This window comes from Microtus oregoni, unplaced genomic scaffold (genome assembly GCF_018167655.1).
Source record: "Microtus oregoni isolate MIOR12 unplaced genomic scaffold, Mior012 000003F_ref0000135, whole genome shotgun sequence".
NCBI lineage: Eukaryota > Metazoa > Chordata > Mammalia > Rodentia > Cricetidae > Microtus > Microtus oregoni.
Window position 1 is genome coordinate 62,152,161 of NW_024543062.1, and position 6,561 is coordinate 62,158,721.

The window sequence follows — 6,561 nt, forward strand, 5'->3', positions numbered from 1 at the left end:
CAGAAGGTGTACAAGCAGACTCCACACAGCATGTGCTTCCTCAGAAAGGAAAAGAAGAGGCTCCTGTGATGGTGCCTAGGGAGGAGCAGGGCAGATCATGACCCCAGCTCCTTGTCTGTGGGGCGCTGCAGTCCCTGAGAATTTAAACGGTATACGTCTTGGGGAGTGAATGGCTCGAAGCTTAATTCAGAAACTTTCTGAAAATGGACTTCTTGCATTAACATCTGCCTCCTTTTAAAAATAACATTTTGGGAGCTGGGGACAGCGCAGTTGGTAGAGCTTGAAGGACTAGAGGCTGGTGCAGGAGAAGTTACTATTTTATCACTTGTGCCTGTTTTTGTTTCTGTTTGGTTTTAAATTAGGTAGAATCCAGGTGTGATAGCACATAAGAAGCAGAGGCAAGAAATATCTGTGCATTTGAGGCTAGCCTGGTCTACATAGTAAGTTTCAGGACAGCCAGGGTACCACATCAAGACTTTGCTTAAAAACAATTTATACAGGACTAGCTGAGCCTAGGAGCTCAAGCCTGTGGTCCTCTGGAAGAGAAGCAGTTGCTCTTAACCCCTGAGCCATTTCTCCAGCCCTTCAAATTAATTCTAACTGAAGAAGAAAAACTTTATACTCAATGCTTTTAAGACATACAAGATGGGGAGGCTGGAGAGATGGTTCAGAGGTTAAGAGCATTGCCTGCTCTTCCAAAGGTCCTGAGTTCAATTCCCAGCAACCACATGGTGGCTCACAACCATCTGTAATGAGGTCTGGTGCCCTCTTCTGGCCTGCAGGCATATACACAGACAGAATATTGTATACATAATAAATAAATATCTAAAAAAAAAGACATACAAGATGGGAGCTGGCTCTGTGGTTAAAAGCATTGACTGCTTTTACAGAGCACCGTGGTTCAATTCCCAGTACTTCCATGATGGCTCTTCCCAGGGGACCCAATACCCTCTCTTGGCTTCCTTGGGTACCAGTCATTGCACATGGTGCATGGACATACAACACTCATACACATAAAATGAATAAATCTTTTCTTTAAAAAAATATTCACAGCTGGGCGGTGGTGGTGCATGCCTTTAATCCCAGCACTCAGGAGGTAGAGGGAGACAGATCTCTGTGAGTTCGAGTCCAGCCTGGTGTACAAGAGCTAGTTCTAGGACAGGCTCCAAAGCTACAGAGAAACCCTGTCTTAAAAAGCCAATAAATAAATAAGTAATAAATAAAAAAAATTCACAGAGGAGAAACCCTTCTAGCTTAATTCAGAGGAATACAAACTCTGCAAGGAGTTGCACCTTCTAGCCAGCATCTTCAACTGTGATCCAAGACTGGAATTCAAGAGTTTTTAGCCAAATCAAGGAGCATTTTTCCAAGGTCCAATTAGAAACAAAGTATAGGTTCCCTTTGCCACTTCAGTTTTTATAAGCCCAGAAAAGTGCATTTATCAGACTAATAAATTTATTTTTCATCAGAGGTATTAGTGGAGGAAGAAGTAAGCAGACTGGGTGTAGAGACCAAGATTCAAATCATATGATGTTCTATTCCTGGCTGTGTTTGTGAAGCAATTAGTCTTAGGTCATGGCTATGCCCCAGGCACGTAACTGTGGTAATTCATGTCTTGTCAAGCCCTCTGCAAATGATGCATGCTGTGGGCTGGCAGATGGTGTCTGAGCTTACCTCATAGTCTAGAGGCCACGGTACTGTGCTAAAGAACCTGTCTATGGGGATTGTCTCTGAGCCCTGAATACTTTTTGAATTATCTTAACAAGGAGGAAACTTCTTTGCCGAGAGTAATATTGTTGGTGAAAGATATCGCTAAACATCATTTTATTGGTTTTACTTGGCAAAGTTTTTGACCTGGCTATGGAGTTTACAGATGCCACCCACCAGGTTCAATTTACAACTACTCAGCACTTATTTTCAATAACAACTTCTCTTCAAAGATGTTATTTCACACACACACACACACACACACACACACACACACGGTATCTGTAAGGTAGTTTAATACGGGCTGGAAGCACAGTTTGATGAACTAACTTTTCCTTTTACTCTATCACAACCAAGAAGTGAAAGCTGTGAGCCTCCCTTCCTTCCCTCTCTCCCTTCTTTTTCAGAATTTCATGATGCCCAGGCTGGCCTCCAACTCACTATGTAGCTGAGGCTGGCCTGGAACTTCTGATCCTTCTGCCTCTACCTCCCAAGTGCTGCCATTACAGTTGTGAACCACCACACCCAGTTCTGAGTCTCTTATTTTTTTTTTATTTTTTTATTTTTTTGGTTTTTCGAGACAGGGTTTCTCTGTGGTTTTGGAGCCTGTCCTGGAACTAGCTCTTGTAGACCAGGCTGGTCTCGAACTCACTGAGATCCGCCTGCCTCTGCCTCCCGAGTGCTGGGATTAAAGGCGTGCGCCACCACCGCCCGGCTTGAGTCTCTTATTTTTAAAGAAGTAGAAAGTGATATCCAGAAATGCCATCACACGCATTCTCTCAGAAGAATCAAGCTCTTGAGTTTAGGGAGGCCCCAGAGGCATGAACTAGCAATCTCTGGTCTTCATTCTTATGTGTGCCTCATGTTGAATTTAATCTGCTTTGAACTTCTCTCCTGCTGGTGTTGGTACCTCCTCTGACTTGAAGACATTGCGGGTGATGAGATGGTTATTTTGTTGTTGGTTTTTTGAAACAGGGTCTCACTGTGTAGCTCTGGCTGGCTCCAAGCTCTTTGTTGATCAGGCTGCCCTTGAACCGGAAGAGGTTCACCTGCTTGTCTCCTCAGTGCTGGGACTGAAGGAGTGTGCCACCACACCCGGCCTCCCTGTTTACTTCTGTCAGCTAGACTCAAGGAGACATGACTTTAGAGAAGAAGGAAACTAACTGGGGTCACAACAGGGCAGTGAAATAGAAACGAAGGGAGGAACACCATCTCAAGAAGAATGATCCTGACCAGGTGTTTCTGGGATAGCAAAGGTCAATCAAGCGGTGCTCCCTGGGCTGAGATGGGTGCCAGGACAAACAACTGAGGGACGGGGAGACATGGTGTGTTCTAGTAACATCCACTCATGTGCACTGAGGTGGCCCTGAGAAGGTAGGGTAAGACTGGACCTACATCTACAGTGGAAAATGAAGAGACAGATAACAAAGCAGCAGTAGTTTTGGTTGACCAATCACCATGAGGTTTGGCAAAAACAGACCCATGTGCTCTGTAAGAAACAGTAGAGGGCCACTATCTGCAGATTCCTGAGGTGGAAGCCAGGTGCATTGCTGAGTCCTCCAGTGTCTAGTTCTCTGATTGGAAATTCACTTTCCCCAGTTTCTGTCAACATGTACAGCATTAAAAAAAAAAAAAGTTGAGGGGCTGGAGAGATGGCTCAGTGGTTAAGAGCATTGCCTGCTCTTCCAAAGGTCCTGAGTTCAATTCCCGGCAACCACATGGTGGCTCACAACTATCTGTAAAGAGGTCTGGTGCCCTCTTTCAGCCTGCAGGCATACACACAGACAGAATATTGTATACATAATAAATAAATAAAATAAATATTTAAAAAAAAGTTGATTTAAAAGCAGACAGGCTTGCTATGACTAATGTCAGAACTCCCAAAGTAGGCTTTCTCCAAAACTACATTGTAATTGATAGCACTACAAACTCGGTATAAAATACATTGTAATTGATAGCACTATAAACTCGGTATAAAAGGGCTGTGACACAGCTTCTGGCCTCGGGCTGAACCAGATGCTTCCTGTTGGTCCAGGAGCAACAGGGACATCTGCAGGTCTCCATCCTCCTTCACTGCTCTTGCTGTGGTGCTTTTTTTTTTTTTTTAAATATTTATTTATTTATTTATTTATTTATTTATTATGTATACAATGTTCTGCCTACACGTACCCCTGCAGGCCAGAAGAGGGCACCAGGCCTCATTACAGATGGTTGTGAGCCACCATGTGGTTGCTGGGAATTGAACTCAGGATCTTTGGAAGAGCAGGCAATGCTCTTAACCACTGAGCCATCTCTCCAGCCCCCGCTGTGGTGCTTTAAGTGAATTAAGTCACACTTTTCCAGAAGTGAATGTTCCCAATGGGTATATTCAAACTGTCCTCTACCTTCATGATCCGTAGTTTTCCTTTTAGTTTCTAAGAAGTTGTTAGAGGGAAAAAATTAGAATAGAGGTCAAGATGACAATGCTTTTCAGATATTGTGTTTCTCTCTCTCTCTCTCTCTCTCTTTGGACTTTCAAGACAGGGTTTCTCTGTAGTTTTTTGATGCCTGTCCTGGAACTAGCTCTTATAGACCAGGCTGGCCTCGAACTCATGGAGATCCACCTGCCTCTGCCTCCTGAGTGCTGGGATTAAAGGTGTGCGCCACCACCGCCTGGCTTCTCTCTCTCTCAATACCTGGGACAGAATTCAAGACCTCACTCACATTAAATGTGTGCTCTACCATTGAGCTATATTCCCTTTGTGGAAAATTTATTTTGAGACAGTGTCTCAACTAAATCTCCTAAGCAAGCCTCTAAATTGTCATCCTCCTGCCTCAGGTTTACAAGTAGTTGGTGTTATGACTGTGTACCACACTAGGCTTAAACAAGTATTTCTGAATTAAAATATTTTACATCCTTTGGGGAATTTTTTTTAGGTCTGTTTAGAGAAGTCTTGCTGTGTAGACCAGAGTGGACTAAGAACTCTCTCTGAAGCCCAGGATTACCTCAGTTTTGCAGACCTTCTCCTGTGCCTCTGGGGTTACAGACATGCACCATCATGCCTAGCTTGCCCAAGTTAGGCTTTGGGTTTGTTTCGGTTTTGTTGTTTTGAGACAGAGATTCCCTATGCGGCCCTGGTTGGTCTGGACCTCATTATACAGAACAGGCTGGTCTCGTTTGTGGGTCTCCTGCCTCTGCTCCTGAGTGCTGGGATCACAGGCGTGTGCCACCATACTCAACTCCAAAATTAGTTTTTGAAAAACTCACAGTTTTTGGTCAAGTTGGTCTTACAGGCTTAGTTACCAGGTGTTATGGGAAAGGTTGGAGAGACAGGAATGATTATCTTCCAAAAATTTAGAGGGATGATAGGGTTGCAGTCATGCGGTATGCTCAATTAACTTTATCCTGAGTTCAACCGTGGGAGAGAAATGATAGGGAGAAAGAAATGATGTCACCATTTACGGAGTGTCCACTTTGTAGCATCGAGAAGTCATGGTCTTCATTTAACCCTCTCTGATGCTGCACATTACCATCTCTTGACAATATGCATGAACTAAAAAGATCAGACAAGTTGAGCAGCTTATCAAAAGCAACCCAGCTAGCAAACAGCCAGGAAAACCAGTAATGCAGACACTGACCTGTCTGGCAACCCATTAAACATAAGATCACAATCTATTTCTTCAGAGTTTTTCAGCAGTCACAGTTTATTAATGGCCCTACATTTCTTTGGCTGCTATTTCAAGTGGTTTCCTGAAACAAGTGTGACTTGGCTCCTTAGGAATAGCTATGGCGTGTTGGAGAGATGGCTCAGTGGTTAAGAGTGGACCTAGCTAGTTCTCAGCACCCATGTGGGTGGTTCACAACAGCTGGTAAGTCCAGCTCCAGGGGATCCAGGATCGGACACTCTCTTCCGGTTTCCTTGGGCAGGTACTGACTCGGAAGTTTCCTCTTTGTTGATTAGCTTTCACAATACTGGGAGGGGCTGTGCAGGTGTCTGGGGAAGAAAAGTAATCAAGTCTTACCCAGCAGTGAATGAAAAGTAATCAAGTCTTACCCAGCAGTGAGCCCTGTGAGCTACAGTGACAACTGGCTTTGCCAGACGCACCAATGGTGCAATAGTGCCATGAATATTATGGAAGCAACCAACTACTTTCTGGTTTAAGTGCCACTCTACAGGAGGTAACTCGACAGTCTGGTACTGTAAATTTGGCCAAGATCCAGTAGCTAGAGAGATCATAGGTCTAGAAGTGAATCTGCTTCTATGGGAATTTTGCTAAATGCACACAGTATCAAACTGCCCTGTAAATACTTATCATTAAACCAAGATATTAATGCAACTCTTGGCCCTCATCAGAGAAGCTTCTTTTTTTGCCACGCACAGCAGGTTATATATAGAGTCACAACTGGTCAAAGTGCTCAGTCATAAACGGGACATCTCTATCAGGTCACCTCCACCCGAGTGAGGCTCAGGGAGCACTGAGGAAGAGGAGGTGGAATGATGTAAGAGCCAGACATCTGGGATGACTGTACTCTTGAGCATGACCTTTGCCTCTGCACTCATGAATCCACAGTGGCCATGGTCGCCTGTGAAAAGATCGGTACAAGAGCTAGCAGCCAACATTCCAGTACGAATAGCAATAGAAATCCTGCCCCCAGCTGAAGAGCTCTTGGCTCCTGATGATTGCTTGGAGAAAGAGTCAGTTTTCTTTAGGAATGGGTCCCTGGTTGATGACGGTGTCCCAGTGGATGGCCTCACACCTGTACATACATGAGCAACACTAACTGGACTCAGGGTTATTTAACAAGCAACAAGAAAAAGAAGACATCAAGTTGAAAGGGGCACATGGGGTATCTGGGAGGAGTTGGATGGTGAG